At 42.4% G+C, this 13,767-nt stretch overlaps 1 protein-coding gene across 10 annotated transcripts in view; it reads left to right on the top strand.

Moving 5' to 3' along the window:
- Window positions 1-13,767, top strand: part of srcin1b (SRC kinase signaling inhibitor 1b) — a 94,707-nt gene that overhangs the window by 17,856 nt on the left and 63,084 nt on the right. The gene's annotated exons all lie outside the window — the stretch shown is intronic.

Here is a 13,767-nt window from a genome sequence, read left to right as displayed (position 1 = left end):
AAGAACATGACCCATCGAGCCACCGGGGCACGGCCTCCTGTTAACCGTATTGTGATTGTGTGTTTGCCCCCCCCCCCCAGAGGGAGGCTGACCTACAGCAGACAGTAGTATCAGCTCTGGCTCGGAGCCCAGCGAGCTGTCAGCCTCACATGCCGAGGGCTAAGAGGAGACGGGGACATGAGCAGCACGGAGGAGATCAGGGATAACGAGCAGAGACGGAGGTAGACTGCAGTCTGTCTGCCTCTATTAGAGATGCAGGAAGGGGCTGGAACAGCACTGAACTGAATCATTCTGTGGGTTTGATATGGTAAAGTGAGAGGAGTTTAGACTTTACAATTGATATATGAACCAATAAAAAGTTTTCTCCTGCTGCTGTCAGAGTTGTTGTGCTTGATACACGGTGATGTTCCCATCTGCTGGGTCAGAGTGCCCAGGTTTAAAGTGACTCGCAGGAGATACGTGTGGGTTGACAGATGAAAGACTTTTTGAAATGCCACGTTAGAGGACGTCCCCGCTAAGTGTCAGGATGAGTTTTGGATATCAGGGCTCTTGGGTATTTCTGGATTTGTGTATTATTTGTATAAGCGGTTGGCACTTATGGTGGTGGATTTCATTATCAGCAAGGCAACCGTAAGCTTTGAAATTCAGAAATGTGCACAGACACACACACACACACAGAGGCAGACATTAGTGCAGAAACGCACACAGACAGACACACAGCGCTGCTTTGAAACTGCCTCCTCAGCTGAGTGGATTTCCCTCCTGCTTCACTTTTCCTCAGAGCACATCAGTCTTGTTAATTGTCTGGCCTGCTCCATTTTTCCCCAACACCAGTTGACTTATGACCACTGATGTAACATGCTGCCACTTAGGAAGGGGCTAATGTGCAAATCATGCTAGCACACCATCTGCAGGCAAAAGATATTTTTAGACAGTACGCTGGGAAAGAAACGGTTTCATTAAATTATTTGGATTTAACGACACCATCTGCTTATCAACTACTTTTCTTTAAAACCTCGTAAACTTTGGGTGAATGGAGGAAAGGTAGGGAGAGAGGGAACCTGACGGGGAAGATGCCGTGTTATGCATCTTAAAGACGGGTCCACAGATACTCACTCTTTTACATTCTGATAAATGTCAGTGGATGTCTGTGATTCTGATCGTAGCACATCTGACCATTTAAACAAGACTAGGTCAAATCCTAGCCTATGGCTGGACCATGTTTTATTTGTATTTTGCCCAGTGTCAGCTGGTTTCAGTTCCTTTATCTGTCTGCTCCTCTCTGTGCTCACATATAGAGTATTTCATACAGCTGAATTCCCAATAAAGCTGTTCTCATTTTTATTTCTGTTGTCAAGTAACGGAAGTTTGAAATAGTGACGCAGGCGATTAAGACTGCATGTTAACTTCCAAGCTGCTGCTGAAATCCTGGTTTTATAACCACAACCTCATCTGACAGAATCAGCAAACACACAAGTTAAAGACAAACACTGTAAAACCATCAGAGAGAAAGTTAGACAGCTATCATGACGGCTGCTGTGCGGTCAGCGTAGAGAGGTGTGTCTGCAGAGGGAAAGCCTGACCTCATGGTGCAATACCTCAAAACTGTAGTTCCTCTAATGGCCACTTGAGGCTGGCTCCAAAAGTGAGTCAATTCCCATGGACTCCACACACGCCCTGCCTCTTTGCCCATTTTTGGATTGGCCTCTAGTTAGGGGCGGAGTCAGGCGCTGCCAAGATGGCGATGGCAGAGCAGCTCACTCAGTTTCAAAACCTCTCCTCAGAAACCTGTGGATGAGGCTACATCTTTATTTACAGTCTTTAGGCGATTCTGATGACTCTCTTCTATGGAACGTAACTAAGGTTTGTCTAAAAAAATCACTAGATCTGTCACAATGTGTTTTTCGGAAAAGGAAAAAAGTGAGGGTCTTAGTTTGCAACATGGCTTGTAAACGTTTGTGCCTAAATCATTTTGAAAGAGCAGTGACCAGTGGTGCAACTTCATCACTCACTCAGTCAGCGACATTCGCGTTTATAGGCCTTGTTGTTGTGGTTAAGCCAAAAAGTACTCTGTCGATTACTGACAGTATATTTAAAATTTTCCATGTTTGTTTTAGTCGTCTTATCAGCTTCACCCTTTTTAGTCAAGTTGTAGTCGACTAAAACTCTGGACACGTTTGTCTTGTCTTACTCAAAGAAAACTATAAACATTTTAGTCTAGTATTTCAGTCTTTTCTTTACGTTATCAGAAGATGAGTTGACTAAAATGTTGTGAATGTTCGAGTCCTGTAGTAAAACTTCAATAAAACTAAGTCTTCATCCCACAGATTTTAGGCTAAAAGAGAATAAAAATGGAAATAAGGCCCAAAGTGACAGGCTGTGTGATTAAGAATGCAGCTTAGCAGAGACGGTGCCTGGGCTGATGTTATTAATTTAAACAACACATCCAGACATGAAAGAGGATAAACAATGAGGTCTGGAAAGATGCAACTACATAACAAATCCAATGCAACCCAACTCCTGCAGCAGTCAGTCGAGAATCCAGAGGAGAGGAAACTCTACACAACCTGACAGAACCTGGCACAACAGTAAATCCTACAACTGTAATGTTCAGCTGTGTCACGACTGTGTCAGAAAGGTGATGATTTTATTCTCTCATCATTTCAGCTTTAGTTGTGCTCCAGCACTCATTTTTTTTGCCCTTTTTCATATCTAATACGACTGGATTCAGATTTTTATACTTTAAAATAAAACGATAGAAGCCACAGACGTCATAATAAAAGACTTTTAATACATAAAAGTCTGAAGTGTATTCGAGGTTGACTTGGGATGATAGAACTTAATTTAGTATACCTACATACCAGATTACATTTGTAAATGTGTCACTTTAATTTATCTTCTCCCATGTGTGCTCAGTGCTCTCCCTGTATCAAATGAACATATTCTCATTTTCTCAAACCTCTTGCAGAAAGACGACTTTTAAGTTGTCGTGTTGTGTCTGAGAAGAGACCCTGAAGGATTTTTTTTTCTCCTCTCTACTCAAACGCGTAAAAAGAAAGAATTGTTATATTTCATTTCATCTTTGTTGTAGCAGTAATTTGGCTCTGTCATTGATATTTATACACAGAGATGCTGATGCTCTGTCCCGATATTTATTTTATAAATGAATCATGCTCGTCAGATTTCAAAGACTCAGGGTTGCCCTAGTTGCAGCTCAAATGTTTTGTGTTGAATATATTAATACTGAAGCGTCTCCTTTGAAAACGAGATCCCCACCGTTTGAGAAGAGCGACATTCGGATGAAACGATGGCGTGTGTGAAAGATTGAACCGTTTCCATGCCTCGCTCTTGATAAAACTCTGCAGACGAATACCTCCAGCACAATACGGCACAGTACAGTCAGTGCTGCTGCAAGTGTTTCTGTTGTCGCTGCTTTGTGACACAGCTCTCAGCAGAGCCAGCAGTCATCCAGCTGGCTGCCTCCCACAGCCCAGTGTGAGACACTGATTAGTGACCACTAATAGATCTCGATCCCTGACTCATCCTGTCCCACTGTTCACTCAATGATACCAATTACTCACCTTCAGGACGTGTCCTGGGCTCAGACGAGCCAAAAATATCACTTTCTAATTACCAGGACTTCCTCTCTGAGTTGGAATTGATGTCTGGCCTCGGACCAGGTTTTGTCCTTTCATTGGTTGAGAGGTGTGGAGAGGGTGGCGCCCGAGTGTTGCTGTAACTGCAGCAGTTTAGCTGTGCTACGAGGAAAAGAGGTATGTGTATAAGCTGTGTAGTCTTCAGGGGCTGAACTCGATCAGACACCTGCTGATAAGCTCAGTCACATACCTGCACTCACTCTCTCTCTCGTCTAACATCCTAATCAAGCAGCCTCTCATCTTAGTTTAATGGCGCTGGGGATGGACCACATCCTGAGTGTTGGTAAATTGATGCACTGAACGTCCCGGAGCTTGATACTTGGGCCAGAATGAGCTGATATGAGTGTGAAGTCTTTGAGAGAAGCAGATTCACTGAGCATGCAGGGTAGATCCAGAACGAGACAGTGAGAGGATCAGAGACGAGGGTAACGTGAAAGAGGACAGAGCCTCAGCTGTCCCCACATCACGAAGGCGCAGGCTGTCCTAAATTATTCCTCGCTTTGAAGACGGATCATCAAATTTAAGATCTACTCCCAGTGATGCTGGGAAATCTGCAGCCTGAGTGGTTTGCTCTCAGCGTGACGAGTGACCTGGTTGGCTCAGATTATCGGAGATGACACCCAAAAAGAAAGAGTCGTCACATGCGGGAGGCTAATGTTGATGCGGTGATAAATGTCAGTGTTTACTGACCGTGTAACAGGATCTGCGCTGGATAAATGTCACATGGCTGCGTCACGTGGGATTATTCGTGCTATAAATGTACCTGCCTTTATTAAAGCCCTCATCCCTCATTTCGTCAGTCCTCAGTGTTTAAGCGGACGCACAAACAAACACACACAGAACCAACTTCTAACAAGTAGCTCTCTATTTTCAGCTCTCCCTTCCAGCGCCTTTTAAAACATGCAGCGTAGGGAAGGAGGAATGGAGGTGGCGTTTGGCAGTCGATAAAAGCCTGTTAGTGACCACCTGCCAAGTTAAAAAAGGACAACAAAGACTGTTACAGGTCCAGACTGAACCTTGAAGAGAGAGCTGGCACATGGGTAACAACAAGTCCCACAAATTAAACAACTAAATGTGTCGATTGTTCGTGTCCTCTGGAATGACACAACCGTTTTCTGATTCGTCAGAAGGATGACAACAAAATCCACTTGGTTTGGGTTGAAATACGTTCTTCATTAAGGTTAGAGGAGCTCCGACGTCACCGTGACAACAATGAACATGGCAAAGAAAGAAAAGGAGTCATGGTTTCAAAAACACCTACAGGTTGGAAATGTGAAACGAGCAGCAGGCTCCTTTTCAAAGTCTTGTTGATCCACCTCGACCTCCTCCCTCTGTGAGAACCTGTGACGTTTTGTTGCTAGGCGACATCTGGTGGTCATAGTGATGATGACAGGAGCGAAGGGAGAAGTGCGGTGACGTAGTTTATAGAGCGACAAAGTCCACGTCAGGAGGAGGTTGGGGTGGATGTATGGGCAGATGTACGGGAACTTGGTTGTCATGGTTACAATACTGTACTTAGCGCCTTCCCTACCTTCGTCTCCATGGTTACTAGAATAATGGTCACGGCTTGTTTAGGTTTGATGGTGATTTGGGTTAAAATCAGTACTTCCTCAACATTAGACGATCTTTGTTGTCATGGTTACAATAATAACGAACGGTCATGGAGAATAGAAACAACATAAACTGCTCCTGTCACATGGGAATCGAACACCGCTCTCCTGGGTCATATTCATCCATCCACCCCAACCTCCTCCTGACGTGGACTTTGTCGCTCTATAAACTACGTCACCGCACTTTTCCCTTTGCTCCTGTCATCATTACTACGACCACTAGATGTCGCCTAGCAACAAAACCTAACTATGGGTCATAGTAACCTGCTGACAGACGACCTCTGACCTCGTTTGTTACGGTCAAATGTCACTGCAGAGAGCCTGTTAGTTGTTGGTGTTGTCAAAGATTAGAAACACAGTGTTAGCTGAGCGCTGGCTCTGGGGAGATGATATCAAAACGTCAGTATTTAGATGAAGGTGATTTTACTCCTCATCTTCACTGAGTCATACTCTTCCCATAGGAGCAGGGATTTCTCACTAAAACGTTCCAACACTCTTTCCCACTGTTGTGTTGCCTCATTCACTCCCTTATGATTCATGCTGGTGCTGTATGTGCGCAGGCTCCAGGCTCAGCTTTCAGAAAATGTTGAATATTTATGCTATAATTAGCGCCCTTTTGAAATTCATATGGTGTGATATACTGTAGTAAGACATTATATACATTGTGCTTTGTGGGGTAGAGAAGCAAGGGGAGGGGGAAGAGAGGAAGAGGAACGCTGATGTAGATGAACCGGGCATCATGCTCTCCCAGCAGAGGAGGACGTTAAGCTTCCGTGGTGCAGTGAGTGATGTTTCTCTGGAGGGTAACCAGCATCTCTGGGATGCACAGACTCGGGGTCAGGGTCTGGAGGCACATTAAGAATTGAATCCAGCATTTATCGAATTTGAGTCTTTTTTAAAATCTTTATCATTCCCCGTGGATTCAGCTTTCATTCGTTTCTGAGAAGCTAAAGTGAAGCTATCTGCGCTCATCACAGGATCAATCAGAGCCGGTGCTGCCTGAGGCTTTACACAGACAGCATGTCGGGGGTCAAGTGTCCTTCAGGCCGGTTTCCTCTGCAGCTGAAGGCTGAGGTGTGGCTCTGCTCTGGAGCTGGACAAAGCAGGACTGTGTGTGCGTGTGTACATGTGTGTGAGCTTTCTGGGAGATATTTTAAAAAGTCAGTCTGGTATTTTCAGACGCCCCATCACTTTTTCATCAATCTTCAGGCTGCGGATGAATAATGGAAACACTCTGAGACATGAAAACTGAACCTCAGGTCAAAGAGAGCGGTGGAGCCTTCACTTGTAAACATTGCCGAATACTACTGTTGTTACTACTAATAATTACTGTAATTATAAATCTGTGCTCAAGGACTGTAAACTCTGAGAGCAGTGTTAAGTGCAGCAGAGGCTCGTGCACATGTTCCCCACAGGGAAGGCACGCTCTGTTCTGAGCGTGGGTGATTGTGGGGTGAGATGTGTGAGGCAATCGCCGCCTCTTTTTAAGCGTAACAGCTGCACGCTGGCTCGCTGTGATCCTGAATCCGGGGCCTCGCTGCCGGCAACAGTTTGGAGAAATTTTTTTGCATTCAGCAGAGGCAGACCTTGTTCCAAATATAGCTTGCTCGGCGTTCCGCGTTCTGATCTTGTTTGGGTTTTATTTTAATTTTTGAGTGCCCTGGAGAGCTGGATATTATAATTTGTGGATGGAGGAGCACCATTTCTGCACTCGTTCCTGCTACAGTGCCTTCCTTCGTAATTAATGGTCTCTGATGAGCAGAGAATTTGTGAGTGAGAGAGAGGAGGAGAGAGAGAAAGAGAAGGAGGCAGAGGTGGACGTGGTGGTATCCCTCCATCAGCTGAAACATGGAACATGATTGAGAGTGAGAAAATGATTACATGAATAAATGAATGAGTCAATGGAAAGGGCAAAGAAGGCAGAGCGCTGAGGAAGGTGCGGTTAGAGGACGTATTACAGTATCAATGAAATGCTGGATGGGAACATAGACTAATATAAAGATGGACGTAGCCTCTGTGACGTCACACACTGTTTCTGAAGAGCGGTTTTGAAGCGGGCTGCTCTGCCATCGACATCTTGGCAGTGCCTGACTCCGCCCCTAATTTGAGACTAATCCAAAAATGGGCAAAGTGTGGAGCTGAGACTTCAGTGCACGTCAGTTTGTGACAAGCATACAGACACCCACCTGTCACTCAAAGAAGCCACGCCCTCAATCACAGATTCTTATCAGTTAAGCTCTGAATACTTCAGTACCCATGAGCCTCTGCTGCTTTTTCCGTAGGGAAAAGTGAGTGAATTGTCAACAGTGTGATCTTTAGCTGCTGCCTGCAGTGAGTTGTTGATGTTTAATACCAAAGTGCATACTGGGAGTTGTAGTTAACATCTCACCTGTATGTGTTTATATTCACAGTGTTGTTTAATCAGAGAAACAGATGTTTTCTAACACAGTTGTTCATCCTTTGTATAACTGACAAAATGAATGGAACTTTTTCTTCTTCTTTTCACCACGGATTGATTTTTTTTCCCAATCCCAATTTTTATATTTTTCAGTTCATCAAGTGGTGACATTATGAAATTGTTCATTTTGTTTGAGCAGCAGCTCAAAATGAAAAAATATGAAATGTTGATGCATAAAAAGAGAAAAGCTACAAATACTCAGTTCTGAAAAGCTGGAACTTGAGAATATTTGGCATTTATGCTTCATAATTGATGATTAATCAATAATCAAAGTAGTTTTAGCAGATTAATTTAACTTATTGATTAATTGACAAATCATTTCAGTGCTAAACACAATCAATGCAGATGCGGCAGATGCATGTTGACATCTTTCTGAGATTCACAGTGCACTGTATCACAGGACTACAGCTTCTGTCTCACTGTTAATGCAGGCACCTGTGTATCTGTGTTAATGCATCATGACATACATGCAGCTGTATCCACTCCTGCAGGCTCACTCCATCACACCTCAGCATCCAGATCAGGAAGTCCAACGCTCAGGAAGAAAATGATTGGAAGTAAATTTGAGTGAAGCGCAGACAGGTACAAATGATTAGACCTCGGCCCCGATGAAACCATAAAACTAACAAATGGCCTCTGTCAGGCTCCGGCCAACAGTGGCCAAGGTTGTACAACCAAAACACACACAAGCACACTTACAGTCCTGTAATGAGAAATGTTGGGACGTGGCCTTGAGCAGCCTGTTGGACCACGTCCCAGCCAGCTGAAATATGGCATCAGCAGCACAATGACAATCACTCACTGGGTTTTTTAGCCCCCCCCCCCACATATAATGAACATAGAATAATGAATCATGTGAATAGTCCAGCATCTAGTGTAGGAATATTATGACCTGTGGGCTTACACGTGTTTTCATTGTAGTATAAAAGTGGCCACATGCATGTGAGTGAAGCTGAAATATAAGAAATCTTCCCACCGGCGACAACACCGGCATTAAAGATTCAACAATGTGAGTTAAGTAAGACAATTAAAGGGCGATTCATCAGGCAGACTGGTGGAGCTGTTAGCAGCAGCAGAGCCACAGAAACAGAGGTGGTGCCAGGAGCAAGCTGGGAGGAGGTGGCAGCCCATTAACTGCCACCAGGAGCAGTAATGACAGGGTTCAGGGCTGGAGCTGGTTTTACACATAGGTGAGTAAATGTCATGATTTAAGTAATGTGTGCCGGCCTGGGCTGTTTGTGTGTAGTACAGTACGTCTCGATGCAAGTAAAACTAACACTGCGTGGAAAATGTCAGCGTGTCAAAAGATGCTTTTATTTTGATAAGTGAGCTTCAAAGCAAAGGCCAGCAATTCAAATCTGAGTCTTTAAATCTGTGAGTTTATTGAAACAGCAGTTTATTGTTCAGTGACAACAACGAACCAATAAACTCACAACAGGAAGCAATATTTTTATACCTGAGTCCCATCAAACTTTTGAAAATTATTATTTAATGTGGAACAAGTTATAGATAAATGCAGTAAAATGGAGACAGGATTAAATGAGTACATTTTCAGTGAATTCATTCTGATTAATTGCTAAGGTAGCATCATGTCGAGTTTATTCATAGACAGAAGCTCAAGTGACAATTCCAAATGTTAAATAAGGAGAATGAAGTTTCCAATAAAGAAATATTTGCTTTTAAACTTGACACAACTAAACTTGAGAAATTCTTTTAAAACTTTGTCTCAATTAACGGCACCAAACCATATAGGAAATTATTAGGAAATAATGGACCCATAATATATAGTTTTAGCAACAAATAATTGCTAACAGACTTGAATAAGATGAGTGGAACATGATCATAGAAAAAGCTGGATGATCAATACATAAAATTTGTAATGTGTGTCATGAAGACGAATTCAGATGAACAAGAGTGGGAGAGAAACAACAATCAGTTTAAATGTTTATAATGAGCATCTTAAAGAAAAACAAATCGCAGCAATTAAAAAAAACATTAAAGGTCCCATATTTTCCTCTGTTTTATCTGAAGTGTTGATCTCCATCAGAAGATATATTTGTGGTTTTAAGAACCAAAAACCATCTCAGTGTAGTTTTACATCTCCTCTCTCAGGCTTCTCTCTGGAGCTCTGGCAACAACAGGTCAGTCAGCCAATCAGAGGAGAGGCTCAGATCCTCTCCTCTGATTGGCTGACTGTTTTCTGAGTGAGCCAATGAGAAGCCAAATCCTGCAAGGTTGGATGGTGGGTCCAGGTGGGCGGGGCTTGAGGTGTGGCTGAGAGCAGTGGAATGGATTTCTTAAATACGTATTGGTTAGATACCCAAATATTACATGATGGATAAGGCTCATATTTCAGTTTACTATCAAAAACAAATAAACATCTCCAAAAATCGATCATCAATAAAACAATATCTGTGCTAGAAAAAAGGGGAAAGACACCATCAACATCCGGTGAGCAAGACATCATATAAGCAGCTGTTGATCACTGGTTGTACTGGGCAGGTCCCAGTTAGAGCTGTTTGTGTTTTTAATAACTCACTGACTTGATGAATCAAGTTAAAGTACAAGACAAATGTTTTTCAGGAGGACATGTAAAGCAGGTTTTGCAGCACTGATGGTAAAATATAGCAACTCTTTGTACCACATACATACACCCCCCCCCCCCCCACCCCCCACCCCCCATCCTCCCAACATTGCAGGGGTTTGCTCAAGGCTTCACATAAATTATAGTGACAAGCTCTTGTCTAGATGTCAGACGATTTACATCTGTGACCGGCTGCGACTCTTTCTTCTGTAACACCAGCAGAGAGTTTGTGCTGTTGCCAGGCTGAATCCCCACAGAAACATGTCAGGTCCACAGGAATGAGTGGAAGTGATTCAGGGTTTCAGGACTGCAACTAATGATTATTTTCATTATTGATTAATCTGCCAATCAGTTCCAGACTTCATGGAGACGTCGTCTTGTTTTGTCTGATAAAAAAATTTAAATATAAAACACTCAAATCTTTACATCTGAGAAGCTGAAACCTACATTTCTGTTTAAAAATGACTAAAACAATTAATTCAGACAGTTGACTAATTGGTTAATTGATTAATTGTAGCAGCTCTACACATGATTATAGATTAGTGGCAGTGATGTTGAGGTGGTGTTCATCTCGTGTTTATGAATAGATGCTGGCTTTCAGGGGTTTATACTGTAATAATAAAAAACACGTGGGGGAATGAGTTGGTCTGTGCTTGAGTTTCAAGTTGTGTCACAGTTTAACTAATGAAGTTTAAGGTTCTGCGTCAGTTCATCGTTGCAGCTCAGCAGCAAATAGGAGGAGAGACCTTAAAGCTCAGATCAATAATGTAGAGACTGAAGCACCACAGGCTGAGTAACATACAGTCTGATCTTTAAAGAAACAGGCGTGAAGCTCGTCGTACACAGCCTCTGAGTACACACTGTTTGTACAGTTTATGTTTGTGTATCCAGGAACGTTATATCCTCTCTGGTTACAGTGTGTCGTTTAGACGGGGAAAGTTTCCCCACTGACAGCTGAACAGATTAACTCTGATCAGATTGATGCTGCAGATTTGACTCAGTTAACACGAGGCCAGTTTTAGTGTCTCTGTTGTGTCTCATCTGTTTCTCCGGAAGTCGAACTGAATGTGAATTTACATTTGTAATATTCTGCACCAGAAAACATGCAGCAGTAGTTGGTGAACAGATCATGCTGATTTATGTCTTTCAGTTATTTTGGTTTATCTGACGTGAGTAGAAATTAAAATACGGATGATGAACACACATTTTCATGTTTCCCTTAAACCATAATTTGACCTTATTTTTTAAATTATGGTTCTTTTTCCTATCTGCGTCATTTGCATAATGGCAGGAAAAGGCTCTAAACTTTTACAGAGTCTTAGCTGTGAGGGATTTTATCACTGAACTGTGACCAGGATGAGCAGTTTTTATTTCTTCTGGCTGATGTTTTCCCGTCACAGATGTTGAACGCAGGCATTAACACATAGGCCTGAACAGGTAAAACACGAGGCTCATTGTGGAGCAGCTCTGAACCAAACATCTCAGAGTCAGGTTGACATCCAGGCTCCAGACTTCTCTCCAAAAATCTTTTTCCTATTTGGTTAAAATTACATTTTCTTAAAATCTTACAGAGCATATTAAATTAAGGCTTTAACCTCTTTGTACTATGTTGTTTGATGTAATAACATCTATCTATCTATCTATCTCTCTCTCTCTCTCTCTCTCTCTCTCTCTCTCTCTCTCTCTCTATGTATATATATATATATATATATATATATATATATATATATATATATATATATATGTACAGCAATTATTCAAAGGCCTTTTCCCTCTTCCTTAACTTTACCTCCCAGTTTTATTTCTGTAATTTTCAGCTGATTCAAACACATAAAACTAAAGTTGTTCTCTATCATGTAAACCACACACTTTAACTGCAGCTGTTCACCTGCACCAAGCCGACAGTGCTTTAAGTCTCAGTGGGCACAAGAGGGCACTAAACCACTCCCCATACAAGAAGCCATCGCCTCCATTCGTGTCACTTCTCCCTGACTGAATGTGACACGTATGTGAGACAGTTCTGCCGTCATATAATAACAGGCAGGGCTTTTTTTTTATTTTCTCGCCTCAGGCTTCCCAGGACAGTTGTAGTTGTTGGACTAGACAGATGTTGCAGCTGTTTTCACAGGGGGTGTATTGCCAGAGGTGTGTTTATGTTTTTGTGTTTTCGTGTGTGTGTGTGTGTATTAAGCAGCAGGAGTGTGTGAGTGTTTAAGGGAGAAACTAGAGGCAGAGAAAACAGTTTCTTCTAGACAGTGTGTGTGTGTGTGTGTGTGTGTGTGTGTGTCACTTAAGGACAGAATCAGTGCATGGATGCTGCTGCAGGAGGTTTGTAGGTCCTCACTTTAACAATGTCGCTGCTGCTCACTTCACAAGCCTCAAGGTCCGACCTTTAACTACTGTTTATGTGTTTACACCTCACAAAGTGTGTGTCCTGTGATATTGGCCGTAACCATCTCCCTCACTCACACTGGAGTGAGCAGTTTAAAGCACCACAACACATCTGGATCCTCATGCTTTCACCTCCACACACACTTAGACACTTAGTACAGTGTTGCTGAGCGTTGTTCGATGAATTTCCCACCTTTCAATTATCTTTTAATTCTTCTTTATTTTAGTAAGATCTGAAAATGAACCAGCAGAGAGTTGGGGTCTGTTGATATGAGTTCTCCATCACAATGAACAATTTGTTTCCTTGTCTTTTTTTTATGAAAGCTTTGTCACATTGTTGTGAGCTAAAGTTGTTGCAAGCAGGAAATATTTCCACTGTGACGCCCTGAGAATTTATAGTCATCTGTCAAAAACTGTTCCTCTGTCGGCCTCAAATCCAGGAAGCAGTGAGTAAACATCGCTGCCAAGTCAAATGAATAATGTGAATATGGTCGTGTTGTCCATTAACTGTTGCCGCTCAGCAGTCGATTTTAAACTCCTTGCTCCCGCAGTAACTCTAAATAATGAGGATTTCAACTCTTCCTATGAAAATCTGTCTTTCACATAGTCCTGAATATTTTTTATTGACTACATTTTGGACATTTTTAGTTGCTGACATGTTGTCTAGTGTTGGGATCTGGTGACATTTTCCTCTTTATCATTATTTTCTACTACTTCCTCTTTTCCTGTGTTTTATTTGAAGTGTTGTTAGCCATAGAAAAATATGTTTATCTCTCTGGAGCTCAGGTCAACAGGTCAGTGAGTCAATCAGAAGAGAGACTCAGAGCCTCTCTTCAGGAATCCTGCTCCTTTGTTTAAGAGGCAAAACAATAACACAATTATTCAGACAGAGCCTTAAAGGTCCATATTCTATCTATTTCCCATATCTGAAGTGTTGATCTCCATCAGAAGATATATTTGAGGTTTTAAGAACCAAAAACCATCTCAGTGTAGTTTTACATCTCCTCTCTCAGGCTTCTCTCTGGAGCTCTAGTAACAACAGGTCTCTGATTGGCTGATCCAATAAAA

This window comes from Trachinotus anak, unplaced genomic scaffold (genome assembly GCF_046630095.1).
Source record: "Trachinotus anak isolate AG129_WGS33_773 ecotype Australia unplaced genomic scaffold, CSIRO_AGI_Tana_v1 ptg000025l, whole genome shotgun sequence".
Taxonomy (NCBI): Eukaryota; Metazoa; Chordata; class Actinopteri; order Carangiformes; family Carangidae; genus Trachinotus; species Trachinotus anak.
The sequence above is the reverse complement of the archived record's forward strand: the minus strand, read 5'-3'. Positions and strand labels throughout refer to the sequence as shown.